The sequence below is a fragment of the Rhineura floridana genome, chromosome 4 (assembly GCF_030035675.1).
Source record: "Rhineura floridana isolate rRhiFlo1 chromosome 4, rRhiFlo1.hap2, whole genome shotgun sequence".
Taxonomy (NCBI): Eukaryota; Metazoa; Chordata; class Lepidosauria; order Squamata; family Rhineuridae; genus Rhineura; species Rhineura floridana.
Genome location: NC_084483.1, coordinates 120,816,660 through 120,837,772, shown reverse-complemented (window position 1 = coordinate 120,837,772; position 21,113 = coordinate 120,816,660). Strand labels below are relative to the sequence as shown.

Genomic DNA, 21,113 nt, shown 5'->3' with positions numbered 1-21,113 from the left:
TCACTTACAAAGTCTCAGTCTTATTAGGATTCAGTCTCAGTTTTTTGGCTGTCATTGAGCACAGCACTGCATCCAGGCACCGGTTCAGAACAGTCCTGGCTCTCCCAATTCAGATGTAACAGAGAAACAGAGCTGACTATAAATAAGTAAAACTGTTGGTACCATCCTGTGCTTTTCTAGCACTCCAGAAATATTTATCTGCATGAACGGTATAAAATTTGCACATGAAGTTGATTCAGTAGAAGGCATCACTGTATGTTGCACTTAATTTCCAAACTGGGGGGAGGAAGTCTGATTTTAAGCCATGTCTTCTGACCTGAAAGCCCTTTGCTATATCCCACTTGTATGAAGCAGGAGACAGTGGTTGCAGTGACTAGAGATATTCTGAACATGCTGGAAGGCACTCTCATCTTGCTACTTCCCATGTTTCTTAACTGAGGCCTAGAAGTGAAAGTCACTCTAGAAACAAACAAGCTAAAGTTGTCATTCCCATTAATTCACTATTATTCATTTCCCCATATATATGGAAATGATGGAAAACAGATAAGCAATGAACATGTCCTACTCAACAAACCAAAGCCCTGTCTCTGTTTCACAAGCATGGCATTTCTTGACACCAGTCCATAAATTCTCTGTGGAGGATTTGTGTGGCATATATGTTCTTTCTGTATAGTACCCAGTTGGTTTGATTATAAATAATAAACTGTAGTTATAATATTTGCATAAAATTTGGAGCCTGAGCTTAAATGTGTTTACTTGGAAAAGAGTCCTACTCATCCTATTTCTAGGATATAAGTGTTGGACTACAGTCTTTGTAATATATGAAATGGCATTTGGGGGAGGAAAGTGAATGTATTAGAATAGCTCAGCTCCCCCTAATGGTGTTACTTATGTATCTCTATCAAGTTATAGGATATTCTCCACAAATCGGATCCCTGCTGATGAGCAGTAAAGCAGATTGTGTTGTGTGAATGATTTTAAGACATCATTTAACACCAACATTTCTTTTTTATCTAGCACAATTTTTAAAAAGAAATTACAATATGCCAGTATTGGAATTCACACATGCAACAGATGAAGCATTGATTTGGTCATTTGGATTCCCATGGCATTTTTGTTGTTGTTGCAGCCTTTAGAAGACTGGAATGAAATTTTCCAGGTCTGAATAATGGCATTCTGTCACTTAGACTGAAATCTTCTCTTCTGTGCTCCAACTGGACAGAGCAATCTTCACTTCCTGTATCAATATCACTGTTGCACTGTGGCTAAACAGTGTATGCACTGGTGGATAATATGATTCTTGCAAATAGCTTGCAAAATGATTTGGGATCCTTTGGGATGAAAGGCGTTATAAAAATGTGTAAGATTATTATCAGAAAAAAGTGTGTGCTGCTTATATGAATCGGGGTAGGGGTAGGTGACTGTCTTATGTTAATGAAACGCCTGTTTCATCCATATTACACTGGAGAAACTGTGGAAGAACAGTTTATCATGTGAAAATACAACACTCTTGTTCGCACTGTAATACAGCAGAGGTCAATAAGATGTGCAGTGATTTGAGGAATAAGTGTTGATTGTTCAGCTTAAAAGATGCCAGGGATGTGAAAGATGTATCTTAAACTTTTTTTTTGCTTCAACTTGATTTCATTAAGTTTCCTGAAAAATACTGCTGCAAGAGTGTTTTTATGTATGTATGCACAGGACAAACTCTGTTCTCCCCCTTTTTACTTCTCCCCACCCCAAAAAAAGTTTCTTGAGATTTACAATAAATTCAGCAAGGCAATGGCATAGTTGACGTACAACACATTTGAAAATGTAGGCAATACAAAGCTGCTGTTACTCTATTCTTTGGGCAAGCAAAGAGAATAATCAAGATGGAATATTTTGTTGGGCTAAGACCTAGTTCTCACTGAGGTGATAGACCTGTATGTGGACTGTACCACTTCAAAGAGCAGGTGGTGGCTTACATAACTGAGGCTGCAATCCTATGGTCTTTGGGAGGGCATCCGAAGTGCCATAGGAACAGTCAGATGTCCCACTCTGAGGGCAGAGAGAGAAGAACATCCTCAGATAAGGCGATCCTTCCTCCTTATGAGGTTGTGGAAAGGTCAGCAGCCAGTGACTGGAGCCAATGTTGGAGAGAGCAAGGAGGCGGCATTCTTGGGGCTTGTTAGAAGAGGCTATGGATTTGTAGGATCAACGGCCTTCTGATTTACCTGACATGCCCCTGTAATGGGGGGGGGACAACACCAGCTGACACAGTTTATTTTCTTTCAATGGAAGGGAAACGGTTTCAAAAACAAAAACAACCCAAAATAGGAAAAGAAAAAATAAATAAATCCCTCCCCACCAACCTTTTGCCTGCTGATGCAAGACTAGTATGGCATAGAAAAGGACAGTTCATCCACCTTTGGTTCTCCCTTTCCTTGTCCTTTTGAATGGCTCTGCCCATGTTTTCAATCAGATGAGCCCACACCTGAATTCATAAATGGTATAGCCCAGACCTACGACATTTACCATTTCAGTGAGAACTTAGCCAGCTATCTAAAAATGTTCTGCAAGTAAAGTAAAACTATTTTTCCTTTTGTTCCCTTGCATCAAGTTTGGCTGTTGAGATCAGAGTGAAGACTTTGGATCACAAAGCTTCTATTATTCTTCACACTACAGAAATAAAAAGATTTGCACTTATGCAAATAGTTAGAATACTTTGAAAAGCATTCTGCTAGCTAAATGTATTTTTCAATGTACTATTTAATTACGGCTATGCTTGATTTAACACTCAGTACCAAAATGCTAAAAAACTCAAAAGTGCTAAAGTCTACAGGAAGCACAATATTGCTATACTGTGTGCAAAAGCATTTTAAGATTCTTGTTCTGGGAGAGCTTTATTGAAAGCGGTACTTACTTATCTCTGGGGCCTAGTGTTATCCGAGTACCAAACAGGTGCCATAATAAGGGAAAGAAAGAGATGGCACTTCTGACACATAAGCCAAACACACTGGGCACAAGCTAGCTAAAACGGCACACTTTCAAGTGCCATTCATTTACAAGAGAAAATTAAACATGTTTAATGGATTAATCTAACAAATTAATCAACTGTCACAGCCCCAGTCCATGCCTTTGGCATGAATAGCTAGTACAAAGGCCCATTTAGAGTGCAACATCTGAAGGGCACCACATTGGCTATTCCTGGTGTAGACAATATTGAGCTAGATGGACCTGATTCAGTACAAGGCACCTTCCTATATAGAACTGCAGCCTCAGTTGTGTTTCAAACTCATTCCATGGTTTGGCATTAGAGACTTCTGGAAATATTGACAGCAAACCAGGCTATGGAAGTGGGGCATGGACTTATTTATTTATTTACAATATTTCTAACCCACCCTTCTACCCTATAATAGGGCTTTCAGGGCGGCTTACAATAAAATCAAACATGTACATAATAAAAATTATACACAATAAAGATAACAAAAACATTAACAAATTAAAATACATAAAATGGAATTAAAATACATAATACACACACACACATATATAGGGAGTGGTACTGAAGGGACTACAGAGATAAAAATTAACATAGAAGGCATAAAATCAGTGTCAGGCTCTACCCTCAGTCCCTCTCAAAGGCTCTCTGGAACAAGATCATTTTCAGAAGTCTCCAGAAAACCATCAGGAAGGGAGCAGAGCAGGCTTCTTGGGGTAGGGTATTCCAAAGCTTGGGAGCCACAGCTGAAAAGGCTCTCTCTCGTATGCCTGTCAATCTAACATCTTTCATTCCAGGCATTCAGAGGAGACTAGAGGTAGATGATCTTAAATCCCGGGCAGGTAAGTGGTCCCTCTGGTACATTGGTCTAAGGCCGTTTAGGGCTTTAAAGGTCAGAAACAGCACTTTGAATTGGACGTGGAAACAAATTGGGAGCCAGTGGATTGATTGATTGATTGCATTTGTATACCGCCCCATAGCTGAAGCTCTCTGGGTTTACAACAAGTGGAGTTGATAAAGCACAGGGGAGATATGTTACCTGCGCCGTGCTCCAGTTAACATTCTAGCTGCTGCATTTTAAACCAACTGTAACTTCTGAACCGTTTTCAAAGGCAGCCCCGCATAGAGTATGTTACTGTAATCAAGGCTTGATGTCACTAATGCATGTGTCACTGTGGCCAAGCCAACTGCTTCCAGGAACGGATGCAGCTGGTGGACCAGTTTGAGCTGGCCAAAAGCACTCCCGGCTACCTCAGCCACCTGATACTAAAGCAGCAGGACAGGATCCAGGAAGACTCCCAAACTGTGGACCTGCTCCTTCAAGGGGAGTGTAACCCCATCCAGAATAGGTTGCAACCCTATCCTTGGCACAGTTTTCCCCTTGACCAGCAACACTTCCATCTTGTCTGGATTAAGTTTCAGTTTGTTAGCCCACATCCAGCCCTTCACAGCCTCCAGGCACCAGTTTAGGATGAGTCCTCCCTCCCTGCAATCAGGTAGTAGGGAGAGATAGAGTTGAGTGTCATCAGCATATTCACATCATTGTACTCCAAATTTCCAGGTGACCTCTCCCAGAGGTTTCATATAAATGTTAAAGAGCATGGGAGACAGAATAGAACTCTGCAGTACCCTGTAGGCCAATGGCCAGGGGGTCGAGCAGTAGTCTACCAGCACCACTTTCTGGGTCCTGTCCATCAGATAGGACCAGATCTACCATAAAACAGCGACTCCCAATCCCATCCCAGCTAAATGGCCGAGAAGGATACCATGGTTGATCGTATTGAAGGCTGCCGAGAGGTCCGGCAGCACCAACAGGGATGCACTCCCCCTCTCTGATGCCCAGAGTAGGTCATCAAGCAGGGCGACCAAGGCAATCTCTGTCCCATGGCCAGGCCTGAAGCCTGATTGGAAAGGGTCTAGATAGTCCGATTCATCCAGGAAAACCTGGAGCTGGGCAGCCACTACCTTTTCAATCACCTTACCCAAAAAGGGGAGATTAGAGACTGGACGGAAGTTGTTAAGATCTGCAGGGTGTAACAAAGGCTTCTTTAACAAAGGTCTTATCACAGCCTCCTTCAACAATGTTGGCATAGAACCTTCCCTTAGGGAGGTGTTAATTAAATATGTCAACCAGTCAGCCACTCCCCCTCTGGCAGATTTGATTAACCAGGATGGGTAAGGGTCAAGAGAACAAGTAGTGGCCATCGATTCTCCCAGAATCCTGTCTACATCCTCAGTCTTTACAAGCTGAAAAGTATCCATAGAAAAATGACCAGAGGAAGCCTTGGGGACATCTGGCACAACTGTAGTTAATGAGGAGTCCAAGTCAGTCCAAATGCGAGCAATTTTATCTGCAAAGTTCCTCACAAACGTCACACTAAGTGACTGAGGGCTCAGAGTCTAATATAGGGCCAGAGCCCAAAAGATTCTGGACCACCTGGAAAAGCATCACCGGATGACACTGAGCAGATACAATGGTGGCAGAGAAGTGAACTTTCTTTGCTGCCATCACCACCACATGATAGACTTGAAAATGAGCTCTATCCTGTGTTCGGTTGGAAGCAGATTGAGTTTTTCTGCATTGTCACTCTAGCTGTTGTCTTTTCTGTTTTATCAGGCCCAAGGTTTGAGTAAACCAAGGTGTATTACAGGCCTTCCCTGGTGGGAGAGGGCGCTTTGGAGCAATAGTGTCCACCGCCTGGGTCACCTCCGTATTCCAGAGATTGACCAGGGCTTCAGCAGTATCGCCAGCCATGCTGGGAATATCCCCCAGAGCATTCAGGAAACCATCTGGATTCATGAGTCTCCAGGGACAGACCATCTTAATCAGCCCTTCATCCCTGTGAAGGTTACTGGGGGCACAAAGTCTAAACCTTGTCAGGTGGTGATCTGTCCATGACAACAGAGTCACTAAGAACCCCTCCACCCTCAGATCACCTTCTTCCTGTCCCGAACAAAACACAAGATCAAGTGTGTATCCTGCCACATGTGTGGGACATGCATGGGACTTCACATGGGACATCTCAAATTTTGCAAGGGATACTATACCGATTTGTAAACAAGGAAAGGAAAAGAAAGAAAAATGCAGGCAAACAATGTTTTAAAATTAATGTGCGCATAAGCTTTTAGGCAAAAAAGGGATACCCCAAACAAAGATGGACACTTGAAAGGTATACTATATTCCTTACTTTCTTCATTACATGTTCATCATGTCTTCTTTTATATCTTTTAATTCCATTGTTTTTTCTATTTCATCCGTCTCTGTAATTTATCTGCTTTCTCTGATTTATTCTGGCACACATTCAAATAACCTAGTAACTAAATGAAATGGCATATAACTTCTATATTGCATCAGCAGGAATTAATAAGTGGCATTGCTGGTTTTTTTCCTTGTGTATTTGTGCATGTGTACACACACACACACACACACAGAGAAAAATGCTATCACTTTTGTATTTGAAATAGTAGTTTCATTTCATTTTGAGTACTGCACATCTTTCATTCTTCGCTGGTAGGCTGACAAAACCGAAGCAACCTGGATAAATATGAAGGGATTTCAACAACTGTGAAATACTGTGTGACATAGCAGCCAAAATAAAGCCATCATTCTCAATGTTTACATTCTTAACAGCAGGACGTCAGCTCAATATAAAGCTATGCTTTTTCTGTAACAACTCGGGTACAACTCAGGCCTTTTAACAACCAATTATGTTCCAGGCCTATAAAAAATTACACTACCAATCCAAACTGACATGTATGTTAAAGCTCACCTATGGGCATCTTAAATTTTTACTCAGAGCCTGGGATTTACTCATCCCAAGAATCACAACCCCACAACAGTTATATACACATATCATTCCAGGAATCAATGGATGTTACAATGCTAGAGTTCTGAATATATCCAATTGTTTTGCAATTAACCGAATATGACATCTGAAGAGAAAATTTAAATAAGGAAACTCACATCTCACAGTGTAAATCAGTATGATGAAAAAGCAAGCACTGACAATGCTTAACAATTTGGCTGCTAGTACAACAGCCTGATTCCTTCAAGTTATTTATGTCTTTGTATAGTTGCAGCAAAGGCTGATATATGCAAAGCCATAGTACTTAATGCAAGAACTGATTAGATGCCAGCATATTAGGAAAACAGCTATGTGAAAAGGATGGCCAAGGTAGCCCTGAAGCATAAAGGACTTGACAGTAGCTTCCAGGACAAGCTTCATCATAAAACAAGCCTGCTGGATCAGACCAAAAGCTTACCTAGTCCAGCATCCTAGTCTCACCGTGGACAACCAGATTCCTATGAGAAGCCCATGACACGATGAGCACAATAGCACTCTCCCCACTCATGATTCCCAGAAACTGCTATTCCGAAGCAGGCTCCCTGTGATACTGGAGTATCATGCCCCATGATAAAATAAATTAACCATAATATGGCTTAAAAACAATACTTCTTATTCAGTTGAATAAATAACACACAGAGTACTTTATACTTGGCATCCATTTATTGATCCATCTACTTCTCTCTGCCCTGGCTGACAGTGGCTCTCCAAGGTTTCAAACCAGAACTTTCTGCATGCAAAGGATATATGATCCCATGATTCTTTCCTTCCTTCTTCCTTCTAATGAGATAGAGTGAGAGGCTCAGGGTGGGGGAAAGTCTTCGTTTGTTCCTCTTGCCTCTTTCTTTCTTCAGCTCTGACGTGAAAGCGCTCTTGAAACATACCAAATATATGAATAGGTAGGACAATATTATCAACAATCTGATCCCAATGGGAATATTACAACCACGTTTGCACTTTAGCTTTAAAATGGATCTCATAGTGTGCTTTTGGGTGCTTCTCGACAGAGCTTGGAAGTAACTAGTTACAAGTAACGAATTACTTGTAATTTATTACTTTTTTGAGTAACGAGTGGGTAACTTCATTACATTTTGCTGGTAATAGAACGAGTAGTAACTTCATTACTTTTGAGGAGTAATTGTAATGTTTCCAGCATTACTTTTGCACATTACTTGGGGGGGAGCAGGGGAAGTCTTCTGCTCCTCTGATTTGTGAATAAAAATCATGTGCTTCAAATTGGGCTTCTGTGCAGCCTTGTTCTTCTTTCATGCTCTATGAGTGCTTAGGAGGTGACAAGGGAGGAGGTGGAGAGTGAGACGGGGTGGAGAAAACAATTGTTTAAAAATTGACAGGAGTGGAAGGAGAAAAGAGCTGGAGGCAATATATATATATATATATATATATATATATATATATATATATATATATATATATATATATATGTGTGTGTTGGGGTATCATCATTGCTGAGGGTGGGGTGAGGGGATGTGAGATTCTGTTATGCCATTCTGTTAATCTTATGGATAAAAAAAAATTCTACTACCCTCTGTGTGTGTGTGTTTATTTTTAATGTTGTTTTAGGCTACTTAGAAGTGCAGCAGCCAAGGCCAGCATCTTGTAGGCAATTAAAAAAAAGTAACTAAAATGTAATTGTAGCAATTACTTTTGAGTAAAAGTAAAGTAACCAGTTACTTTCAGAGCAATTGTAATTGTAACAGTAATTACTACTTTTGGGGGGCCATGTAACTGTAACTGTAATTTATTACTTTCTAAAAGTAATCTTCCAAGCTCTGCTTCTCGAGAAAAAACAGAGGTACTTCAAAACCTTTTCCAGAGAACTGGGAACATCAGTTATGACCAGCATGGGCAAGTATCTACAACACAGATACTTCTACAACACAATTTTAATTCTATATATTTCTTTGAAGGAGACACAGCCTTCAAGATTGGATTACTGCAGTGAACTCTATGTGGGGTTTCCCTGGCATTCAACCTGGAAACTGCCATTAGTGCAGAATGCTGCAGCTAGATTGCTGACAGGAATGAGACCCTGTCAGCATGTAGCACCTCTGCTCAGAGATCTGCACTGGTTGCCAATGCTTACCGGGCCATGTTCAAGGTGTTACTATCGGTATATAAAGCCCTTAACAGCTTGGGACCTGTTTACTTGTGGGAATGCCTTGCCCAATTGTGTACTTTGATCTGTAGAACTGGCCCTTTTACAGGTGCTGCATAATATTTGTTCCGCACTTGTAAGAAATTGTTCTTGTAATGTGGTAGTACCTAGTCTTTGGAACTCCTCTCTATTGACATCAGGCAGGCGCCTTTGCTGTATTCCTTTTGGCACCTGTTTCAAACTTTTTTGTCCAGACACATAGATGTTGACGTGTTTTAATCTTTTTAGATTGTTGTTTTGTTTTAAAAATGTTTTAAATTACTAACTGTTTTATTGATAATGTTATGTCTTTTTTTAACCATTTAGAGGTTTTTACAATCAAGTTGTATTTAAATTTTGTTAAATAAATACAATATACATAGAGAGAGTTCAGATAATCATAAAGATAATTTCATATCAATATATTTAAATGGTGGAAGTGTGTGCTGCAGATTTGCACTATGTATGGTGGTTTTGTTCTAGAGTCTAGAGAAACTGATGGAATGTGATATAGACAACACTCACTTTCTCTCAAACTCCCATCCTTAAGGACTGTTTGTTTATTTATTTATTAAATTTATATCCTGCCCTTCCTCTCAAAAGAACCCCAGGAGTTGTAGTGAAAACAAGGGGGGGGGAACCCCATTGTATTAGCCTCAAAAGTGTTACATAAAAGTTGTGTAAATATAATAGATTGAAGCCTCACCTCCAGCATTGCAAATATAGACAAGGATAGCTTTTTATGCAACCATGGATAAAAGGGTAAAAGTAATTTGTTAGAGACATTTAAATTGTGCATAACTCTTTGTGTCTGTTGTACATAAATATAGGTCAGACGGATGCCCTGAAATAATTGGTTGTGAATGATCTTACCTGCATTGCTGTTGCTTATAATTCAAGGAGCTCCAGGCTGTCTGATGGTGAAAAGAACAGAAAACTTGATAAGGGACATAATTGTCAGATCATGTAGAAGAATAGCTGTCCATGGCTAAAGAAATACTGTATATAGACTATTTTAGCTTTAGGATCATTGCTCATCACAATGATGATGATTACCATATAAAAGCCACGTATGATCACATATCAAGGCAGGTTTTAATCTGCTCTGAAAAAATGCACATGCTGAATTTTACACATTGGAGGTCACTTCTGTATTAGTAGAGTCATTCAGAAGTGATCTTTCACCTTTGATGTGTCAGAAAGTTGGTGGCTGTGATGGTGGTTGGCAAGAGGTACACACCAGGGCCCACCGAAAGACACTGCAAAACAGCACAAATTTATTGATCCATACAGTATAACATCTTTAAAGTTATTTATCACATCTTTTTCAAATTACAATTTAAAATTAATATAAGATTAAAAAGTGTCCAAGAACCTGTCAATTCTTCAGTCATGATTTTGCACTCATTGGCCAATATGCTGGAAGCATGTTTTACTCCTTAATGAGATCCACGATTGGATCTCCTGGTATCTTCTTCTTTTGCTAAAGGCACCTGAGTCCTCTCCCCCCTCCTGCTCTGGGCCATGTGGGAGGGGATGTTAACCCTTAAATTGCATGGCTATTCCCTGATGCAGCTCACCAACCTAAAACTGCTGTTAGCTATGGAGCAGAGACACAGCAATGCCTGTCTGTTCCCCTCTAAGCTAGTAACAGCTCTAGATTGGGGAAAATTTGCAGAATGGAATTAGTGAAAAGTTTATGGGTTAACCACCCTCCCCTTGTGCCACAGCCCTGATCCAAGTCACTCTTCCTCTCATGTTCCTCCATGGCTGCTTTAAGCAAAATAAGCATTTGTAAAGAAATCTAGTCATGCATCTACCACATCACTCATAGATTCACTTTCAGGTAGCTGAGTAGAAGATTAGGTAGCCTATATGTTTTCCTCTGTAACTCTACAAGTATGAAGACTATAGTCATGTTGCATGAGTGCACAGCTTTTAAAACCCAAAAGTCAGATAAAGGTTGTGGAATACCCCTAACAATTAGCCCCACCCCTGGAATCCAGAGCTACAGGCAAGGGTTTCCGTACATTACACGTGTCCACCCCGCCTAAGAACCTCACCATACCCTCATGAGAGTAGCAAAACCTTTTGCAAGGTGTCAAAACTGTGTATTGTTCTAAAACCATGCAAACCTTAACCCTAGTGCCCAATAAAGAACACACACACAAAGATCTAAACAAAAGATTGTCTTATTGCAAATAAAAGGAAATGGATAATAGTATAAAATCTACAGACAGCAGTTATAACTAGTACATTCACACACTTGATCTAAGAGAGAGTAAAGATGTCCCTAATCTACCCAGGAGAGCCAGTGTGGTGTAGTGGTTAAGGTGTTGGACTATGACTTGGGAAACCAGGATTCGAATCCCCACACAGCCATGAAGCTCACTGGGTGACCTTGGGCCAGTCACTGCCTCTCAGCCTCAGAGGAAGGCAATGGTAAACCACCTCTGAATACCGCTTACTATGAAAGCCTGCAGGGTCATCATCAGTCATGATCGACTTGAAGGCAATCCATTTCCATTTTTTTCAGTCTACCCAGAAACATAGAGAATGAGCATAACATTGGTTATAGACTCATGCTAAGAAAGAAAAAGAGAGGCAACACTATACCTGATCCTGAAGACAATCAAGACTCAGCTTCTGGATAAAGATTGCTATGTCTGGTGAGATTTAGCTCTCAAATATCACCAATGACCAGGCAATAAGAATCTCACCTTTTCCTTGGTCCAACATCCAGTGAAGCTGTTAATGGTTTTTGACAGCGATGTGATGTATCAGGAAAATCACTGGAGCCACAAGTGCTGATTTAACCCAGGCAAAACCTCAACTTCAAATGCGATTTTGGATTCTATAGACTTGTGAACTGGGATGGGGAGTGAGGATGTGTCAGAGGGGACATAAAAGAGTTTCTTTGAACTATAATTTTTGGTACCTATTCACTTCTAACTCTGGTGAAATGCAAAAAGTAAATTTTTGTACTTAGGGGAAACAAACTCTGAATCGCGGATCCTAAAGGGAACATGGCTGGAATTTGGATCAGTCATAGAATAGTAGAGTTGGGAGTGGTCTAAGGCAATCAAGTTCAACCCCCTGCTCAGTGCAGGAATCCAACTTAAAGCTTCCCTGACAGGTGGCTGTCCAGCTGCATCCTGAATGCCTCCAAAGTGAAGAACCCACTACCTCCCTAGGCAATTGGTTCCATTATTGTACTGCTCTAACAGTTAGAACATATTTCCTGATGTTAAGCCAAAATCTGGCTTCCTGTAACTTGAGCCCATTATTCCGTGTCCTGCACTCGGGGATGATCGCGAAGACATCCCAGCCCTCCTCTGTGTGACAACCTTTCAAGTACTTGAAGAGTGCTATCATCTCTCCCCTCATTCTTCTCTTCTCAAGGCTAAACATGCCCAGTTCTTTCAGTCTCTCCTCATAGGGCTTTGTTTCCAGTCCCCTGATCATCTTTGTTGCCCTCCTCTGAACCTGTTCCAGTTTGTCTACATTCCTCTTAAAGTGTGGTGTCCAAAACTGGATGCAGTACTCAATATGAGGCCTAACTTGTGCTGAATAGAGGGGAACTAGTACTTCATGTGATTTGGAAACTATACTTCTGTTAATACAACCTAAAATAGCATTTGCCTTTTTTGCAGCCACATCACACTGTTGGCTCATATTCAGCTTGTGATCAACAATTCCAAGATCCTTCTCGCATGCAGTATTGCTGATCCAAGTATCCCCCACCTTTTAGCAGTGCATTTGGTTTCTTTTTTCTAGGTGTAGAACTTTGCACTTTCCACTTCATTTTCCTGTCACTTTCCTTATCGCAAAGTCCAGTTTTGGGGGAAAACAGGTTTCTTGTGCAAAACTTCCCACTCAGCTGTAATTGGGAAATCTATATTTGGTGATATGATTGATTCACACTCAAAAATAGTAGCAGTATGGAAGTGCCCTTAGTGTTGATATCCAGTGCCCTAATTACATGCCCCAAGGTTCCTTGCTTGCATGCCCATGACAGTATCTCAGTCATGAAGACCTCTGGCTCTTGTAGTTTCCAAAATACATTATATCATTTTTTTTACAAAAGCACTGGGAAAAATCACATGTCCTAGGGCCCTTTATATTGCCGACAGTTCAGTATCCCAGGAAGCAGAGACAAATGGGCATCTCACAGAGAGGCCTTGTGGTTGCTGCTGCCACCTGTATAGTTTGGATGGGGGAAGAGGGTGGCGTGGTTTGGGCATACATAGAGGAGTTGATGGGTACAAGTTTGGATCCTATTGTGTTCTTGCTATGTATAGGAAAGGTTTCCAAATATTGGTGACAGAACAACGTGACAACTTGGTGGTAGAAGCTGGTGGTGTGCGTGTGTATGTGTACACTATCACACACTAGATCTAGAACATAAGGATAATTCATTCTACTACCAGCACAAAATTGTCTACTACTGATATAATCTTTTATTTTTATTATTTATTTATTAACAATATTTTATACCACTTAATATACATACTTTTACATCTGTGGAATTATTTATAATGGTTGCTATAGATGCATATTTGAGAAAATACTTTAATAAGAACATAAGAAGAGCCTGCTGAATGAGGACAGTATCCTGTTCTCACAGTGGCCAACAAGGTGAACTTGGGAAGTCTACAAACAGAACTCAGAATGGGCCATCCCCATAACTTGCCTAAAAATGATCCCGAGAATTGAAATTACTTTACACTGAAGCAACATTCTCCCAAAATGCATATTCATTGTTGACAGGCCAATTATTACCTCATGTCTTCTGAACCAATACAACTTTCAGTCCACTGGTATGCCTGCCATCACTGTGGTGGAACCAGACTTGGTCCAGCAAGGACAAGAAATGCTTGGAAGCAGCCTTCCTTAGATAGATCCCATTTCTGGATCAGATCGGATGGTCTTACAACAAACAAATGCAATCGTAGCTGATAAACATGGCCATCATTTAGGGGTTGTTTACGCAGACTCAAGCCAGCAGAGATCACTGCATCCGTAACAACTACTAATAGGATTGTGTTGGTAAGACCATCCGATCTGATCCAGAAATGGGATCTATCTAAAGAAGGCCGCTGGTGATCTGGAGTGCTATCAAAGCAAATTGGCTAAGTAGGAAAGAGTGAAAGGCTCTACATGTTTATATTACCTAGACAGATTTGTGGTTTTGCATTTTTATTAAAATGGATAACAAATAAATCACATTAAGTACTGATTAACAGGGCAATCCTCAGCATAGGAAACTGGTGGAACTTACATTGCTTAAATTAAGCTGGTGTGTTACCCCCACTTCAAACGCCATTCAGAAGCACGGCTACCAGTTAAGCCTGGAAGAGGGAAAATGGGCCTTTAAAATAGTTTTATTTACACCACCCTTTCTACTAGCGTTAGTTCCACTGGGCTGCCAGGTCAGGTGCCTGAACTGAACAGAGGAGTTTGCAAGTCTCTCCCTGCCTCATTCTGCCTCCGGTACACCCCGGGGAACGCCCCTTCAGTTCTACCAGCTGAGCCAGCACATTTTAGCTAGTTGAGGGAGCTGGTGTAGCTCTGGCTCAGCCAGGAAAGCCCAAGATCTTCCTATTCTAAGCTTCTCATCCTGGAGGATCTTGGGGTTGGATTGCACTCTACAGCCCTAGCCAAGCTACCTTGGAGTTGAGCCCCTTTGAGCTCAATGGGCCTAACTTCTACGTACACAGATAGGCATACGATTGCCCTTAAAAAACATACCAGTTAATCGGTACAGTCCTTAGTCTGAGATGTAGAACAGACGCCTTTGGGATTCCCAAAGATACTTCTGGTAACCACAAGAAATATATTTACTTAAAAAAAAAAGCTTTATTTTACGTAAACAACGTGTGGTGGCCTTTGATTTATAAATCTTAATCTTCATTAAGGATCTTCCAACAAGGACCTCTATTGAAGTGTTTAAGTTTGCAAATATAGCTGGTTAATTAATCGATCGAATCAGTTAACAGCCAGAGAGCTCACCAGCTAATCACTTTAAATCGCCTAGCAGCTTTTCCGTCTGCTGCTGTTGCATATAAGAAGAAAAAAAGCCTAGATGTATGCCATGTTTTAGTAACTTTTGGCAGGGCTGCTGTAATCTGCGGGGAGGAACTAAACGGACAAGGCTGTGAGATCATTTTTTTCTCGATCAGACTGAATACACCCCCGACAAAACCTGGAATTATGCTGGAAGGTTTGCTAAAGGGGGAAAAGGTCTACTTCTTTCAACATGTTGTAAATTTACACAACTTTACTGATTTTGATCTAGTTGTAGGACTTATTTAAATGGTTAAACCAAACCTTTATCTTCCTCTACTTTAATGTAAGCGAGAGGACAAGGGAATTCCCTTTACCGCAATTTCCTTTCTTTTTTCTTTTTTGTCCGGGGAGAGTAAGCGCTCCGTTCCTGCCTGCGTTCTACGTTTTACGATTTTCCAGTCCGGATTTTACACGCAACCGGACTGCTCTGGAAGTTCAATCTATTTTTCTACTGCAGCCCGGAGAGTGACTGAGGCAGAATCACACGCAGTCACAGGACCAGTGGATCCTTGCACCAGCAACTTACATGTACTAGACTTTAGAGGAGCTGTCCATTTACTTCCCATCACCCACAGTTCAAAGCTGCCCCACTTCATAGCTATTCCACCTCTCTGCCGTCAAAAACGAGGGAAAGAAACCACTTTGTGGAGCCTAGGAAGCAGGGACTATTTTCTCTTACTATGTCCTCTCCTGGGCTGCTGTAATGAACAACATTCCTAGGTTGAAGTCTCTCTGCTTTGTGCCTATTAGCTGTTCCCGTTCCCTCCCTCTTCTGCTTGTTTTCCACCCTAATAAAGATAATACAGGAAATAACCATTGCAGACCCCTTGCGAAGTGACCCGGAGTTGAAGTTAAGTGCTTAAGTCCCAAGATGCTCAAGGACGAATGTTTTGGACAGTTAACATAATTGTTTCTCTTGCAAAGTGCCAGCAAAAGGGGAGGGGGGGAAGCTGTCTGCAACTGCTCCACATACATCAGTAGTTGTCAGTAAAATCTAACTGACGTCATCCCCGGGTAAAAAGAGCTGTCTCTTTTGTTCTTCTCTCCCTCCCCCACTCTACATCAAAATATTTAAAAAGAGAGAGAAAATCCACCTCCCTTATATGCAACCTTAATTGCAATGCAAAAGAAGACCTTCCACTAAAGCTTGCCTAGGCTGTGCTACATTTTAATGAATGCAAGCTTGCCTTTTGATCTCTCCGAGTCGGTTGGGTTCAGCAGTGCCGGAAGGTTAGTTGCATATCCTGGCTGATCTGAAATTCGATCAGCAGAGGGGGTAAAGGAAAAGAAAAACATTTTAATGGGAATCAATAGAGGATCACAGGGTCTTAGAAGGAAATACGTGTTGATTAAAAATTTTATGCAAGAGTTTTTTTTTAAAAAAAGCATACACATGACTTAAAAAAAAATTAGCCACAACAATAAATATGCTAAGAGACAATGAACGAGGAAAAGAAAAAATCCAGCTTGGTTGCTGTGTCTCGTCGTCCTCTCGTTCCAGATAAAGAAGCAGCCAGGAGACCAAGAGTTTGTGCAATGCTCCCAGCAACAGAGTTTTCATTTAAAGCCGCCCGCTCCGAAAAAGATCACGAATATTGCAAACGGATCGCAATAAATTAATCTGTTTACTCTTGCCAGCGACTTTGATTCCCCTCCCCTTTTCAGACCCTGGTGTCGTATTCACTAAAAGAAATTACTGGGAGTTTTGCGCTCTACAAGTTTTTACTCTCCCCAAAGACGCTTGGAATGAGCTGGGGCGCGAGGCTAGAGGAAATTTCCCCCCTTACTGTGAACATAAAATAAAATGATTTTATGGCGTATTGTGAAATCTCTTAGATTTTTTAAAAAAACAAAGGCTCAGCTTCTTTGTAAACACAGGCTTGATTAGCATTAAAAAACAAGCGTTTTATTTTCGTATTAGTCTAAACGCCCTTAACCGCGCGCGTGTTTGTATTACAGCAGGAGGAAAAAAAGATTATCCCCAAAGCTTGAGATGTGAGCAGTGAGATTCGATGCCCGGAGTCACAGGGAGGGGACATGATTGTTTCGTGGAAGCCACTTTTAATTCAACCGATTCCGCCCCTCCCCCGTGATACATAGGACTGTAAGAATTAAAAAGAAGTAAAAGTCTGAATTGGTAAAATAAAGCGTTATCAGCAACAGATGATAACGTCATGTACACTGTAAATTTTATAGAGGCAAAATAATAACTACAACAGGACCAAATTGCATTCACAATGCAGTATGCAATTTTTAGAGTCACTCAGGACTCTTCCTTAATGCCGGATATTATTAGGCCTTTGCATGGAAGAATTTCTTGAAGACCTGCAGCAAGACGCGTGTTTACTCAGAAGCAAACCCCACTGAGGGCTTTACTCCCAAGTAAGTGCATAAATTCAGTGTTAGGATGCAATCCTAACCTCATTTACCTGGGAATAAGATCCACTGAATTCAATAGGAGTTACACATGAGTAGACATGGTTAGGCTTGCTCTGTTGGTTGAGTTAGAATGTTGTCATTGTTATGGTCTTAAATTTCACAGAGATATTCTGTGGCAAATGACTGTCTCAACTCTCAAGCACTGATTGGAACTCACAGGTTCTTCATAAGTCAGTAACCAGAAGAAAGGAGTAACGGGGCGACTCTTAAACCAAAGTTAGTGATTTATTTTAAAAAGTGGTCTAGGTATAATGACAATAAAAGACAAATAGGATGGTGTTACTTGATGGTTGAGATGTGTGCTTTCTTATCCTTAACCTCAGTCCTAGGCCTCTAAATAGGGGAAAGTCAGAAGGCCCCTTCAGATGACCTGTTTATTCTTGCGTGGTAGCTAGACTACGTGCGGCCTTTATTGAGCATTTGTTCTGATTCATTTATGGGTTGGTTATATGACAATGAGTATTCATCCTAATTTACATGTGGGGTGTTTATACATCTTCCCATTAATAATTTGTTCATCCCATATTTTTCAATGCATTTTTCTGTCATTTTCCAAACCACAAAAGCCCTTAAAAATGCATTTCTTGCATTAGGGCGACAGAGTGCTTTAATCCACTTTAATTGCATAAGCCTAAAATTCCGGTATGCACTTGAATCCCTACAGCAAATTAGTGACAGTCTGGAGGCATCCTGAGGGACTAATTTTTTTAACCTTCCCTCCAATTTCAGGAACATCCAGGAAAACAGCCTCTGTAACTCGCAAGTCTGCACGCTGCATTATGAATCCCAGCTACACCTAAGCAAGGTATAGTTTTACTGCTCCTGATTTTGTTACCATAGGCCAATACAGCTACTTGATTCTAATATACAACCAAATCTAGATAACCAAGGAGGGAGTTATAAACAAGAACAGGCTTAGTAACAAACCCAACTAAGAAATATCTGTTTCCCCCCTTTTAAAAAATATTGAAAATCATCCTGAAGTAGAGTTCAATGCAACTTGAAAGTCAGCATGGATTGATTCTTTTAAAAATATTGTTCTACTAACCTGCATGGAGAGATGGTATCAATGTTTGAGGATATGTCTGTGCTTCAGGCTTCTGTGTTATTGGCATAGCTCCAAACAAAAAAATCAGAATGAAGACAAAGAAGGCTGGTACTTTGGGAAGGGGAAACAAAGTACCTTTGTTCAGGTGTAAAAGAGTTAATTCTTTTGTACAGATTCACATTTACTGCTGCAAACTACTGAAATGATGCACATTAGAGGCTAGAATTATAAAACAAAGGCATTTATTTTCTTGCTGTGTGTAAATCTTATGCTTGTTCCTGAAGATCATTTGCAAGGGTGGTTGTAAGTTTGTGCTATTTTGTTTCCTTTTTATCTTGTATTTGTTTCTCTAGTGCTCAGACATTTAATAAGCCCTTCCACTTGTCCTTGATGCCCTTGTGGTTGGTTGGACATATACTTTTACTGATCCTGAAAGCCTGGGATGTTCTATGCTGGTGTGAGAGTATTCTGCATTTTTATATCCCCCTTCTCTTGCAGTTTGTTCTTTTATTCATATAGCTTTTTGTGATGCATTTAGAGGGTTTAAAAACAACAACAACCCCCAAACTGTCACAGGTTTAATCACAATGCAGTAAAAGCACATCAACCTATCCCATGGCTTAACACAAGACTCTTGTCTGACTGCACAAAATGTATACTGAAATGCATCATGTTGTTATTGTATATGTTGTGCATGTAATAGGACAAAAGGTTCATGTTCCCATTGGTGGCCCAGAAAACCAATGAGCAGACACTCTTAAGGGTCAAACTAGACATGTTGCTGGGGATACATTAATGCATCCCCAGTGTCTGGGTTGGGACCATGGTGGGTAAAAGGTGAAGGTTAACCCTTTCCCCTTTGCTGATTTCCTGGTGCTATGCATGCATCCCCACCCGAGCTGCTATTCAACCCAGATGAGAAAACGCTTGCCTGTGTGTTTTCCTGTGTGCATCTAATAGCAGCTCCAGAGGAGTTTATTTATTTATTACTTTTATATACCGCCCCATAGCCGAAGCTCTCTGGGCGGTTTACAGCAATTAAAAACGATAAAAACAAATATAAAAATTTTAAAACACAAAAAACAATTTAAAAACACAATTAAAAAAAATTAAAAACACATGCTAAAATGCCTGAGAGAAGAGGAAAGTCTTGACCTGGCGCTGAAAAGATAACACTGTTGGCGCCAGGCATACCTCGTCAGGGTTTTCGTTATGTTGTGCATCTCTGATATAACATCTACTTTGGCAGTAAGATGGCAATTAGGTGGATTGGTGCATTTTGCTTGGCATTTGTGCCAAGCAACAGGAGGAAGAACGTAAGCCCAGAGTTTTGGTTTTGTAGCAGAATGGGAAAAATAAATTGGTGAAATAATATACACGTTCCAACCAAGAGGAAACATGAGACAAATAGCAGAGTCCATGTGTTGATTTAGTTTAAATGCTTAGAAGATGTTCAGTTTAAAAAGTCTGCATGGTGTCTAGCAAGTGGGCTACGTGTAACAAACAAATGTATGCTCTGCAAAAACATTGTGATAATGAGTAAGATATGTTTTATAATTGTACTTTTTGTGTGTGTGCCATGAAATTGTGGAAGCTTAACTAATTTGAACGCTTGACTAATATGTTGAAGATGCACCTCTTTATCTTGGCTTTTGACACTTGAACGATATATTTTTAGGACCCTCTCTAGCTGTGAGTGTAATTTGTTTTAAACTGTTTTGAGTAATGTATTGTATATTGTTGTGACTCGCAACATATATATCCCCGCCTTTCCTCCCAGAAGGAGCCCAGGGCAGGATATAAATTTAATAAATTAGTACCCTGAGCTCCTTCTAAGAGTTAGGGAATGCTTCTCTGTATGTAGCACTAAGGGTGAAGAGAGGCGGGGGTGTTTCCAAGCTGTTACTCTTTTCAGGTGACAGTCAATCGCATACCTGTAAATTTAGGTTGCAAGGTTATAGTTGATTGGGGGGTCTGGTGTAATAAACCTGCATCTTCAAATGAGCAGACTCTTTGCGACAAGGAAAGCCTTGAAAAATGCACTGGAAAGTGTGGGATAACACTTGCTTTGATGCAGCAGTGTCTAGCTTCCCTGCAAACAAATCAGAGTGAATGCTCATTAAATAGCAAATGATGTCTAATTTCCCTGCAAACAAATCAAGACGAATGCTCAATACAAAGGTCATCTGGAAGCACTCATACATTCTGAAGGGTAACAGAAGTGAATTTGACACACCTTTGGCTGCATTCTGAGGCCTCAGGGCAGGGAATATTGTGTGTTAGTGATTCTCCACGCTTAGAATTTCTGTTTATTACTGCAGTGGCATCACTAGGGTTGGTGTCACCCAGTGTGGTAACTCATGGTGTCACCCCCATGGACCTCCTCCTGTACCAGACCATACAGAGTCCTTAGTAATGTTTTTGTACTAATGTTACTCGTAAATCGTAATTCCCGTACATCACTGAATGTAATGGCAATAGTAGTGACATAAACTAGCAAAATTAAAATTACACCTTTAAATTACAATATCATACGCACAGCCCAAATTCTTGCTCTTATCACTAATGGGAGTT

General features: G+C 40.7%; 2 long non-coding RNA genes across 6 annotated transcripts in view; one reads left to right on the top strand and one right to left on the bottom strand.

The window, feature by feature from the left end:
- Window positions 1-7,472: 7,472 nt before the first annotated feature.
- Window positions 7,473-15,466, bottom strand: LOC133383458 (uncharacterized). Of its 3 annotated transcripts, none has more exons than XR_009762296.1 (6): window positions 15,367-15,466; window positions 14,265-14,334; window positions 11,704-11,852; window positions 10,169-10,242; window positions 9,857-9,897; window positions 7,473-7,700 (listed from the first exon to the last, which is right to left on the bottom strand). It is a non-coding gene; the product is annotated as an uncharacterized LOC133383458 (long non-coding RNA). The 3 variants fall into 3 exon arrangements; XR_009762295.1 differs by lacking the exon at window positions 15,367-15,466 and adding an exon at window positions 14,735-15,114; XR_009762297.1 differs by lacking the exons at window positions 14,265-14,334; window positions 15,367-15,466 and adding an exon at window positions 14,735-15,115.
- LOC133383459 (uncharacterized) overlaps window positions 15,251-21,113 on the top strand; it is a 48,634-nt gene continuing 42,771 nt past the window's right edge. For 2 of the 3 annotated variants that reach the window (XR_009762300.1, XR_009762298.1), the window contains exons 1-2: window positions 15,251-16,282; window positions 18,221-18,296. This is a non-coding gene — a long non-coding RNA (uncharacterized LOC133383459). Of the gene's footprint in view, window positions 16,283-17,642; window positions 17,708-18,220; window positions 18,297-21,113 lie in introns of those variants that run through there. The other variant, XR_009762299.1, reaches the window with a different exon arrangement.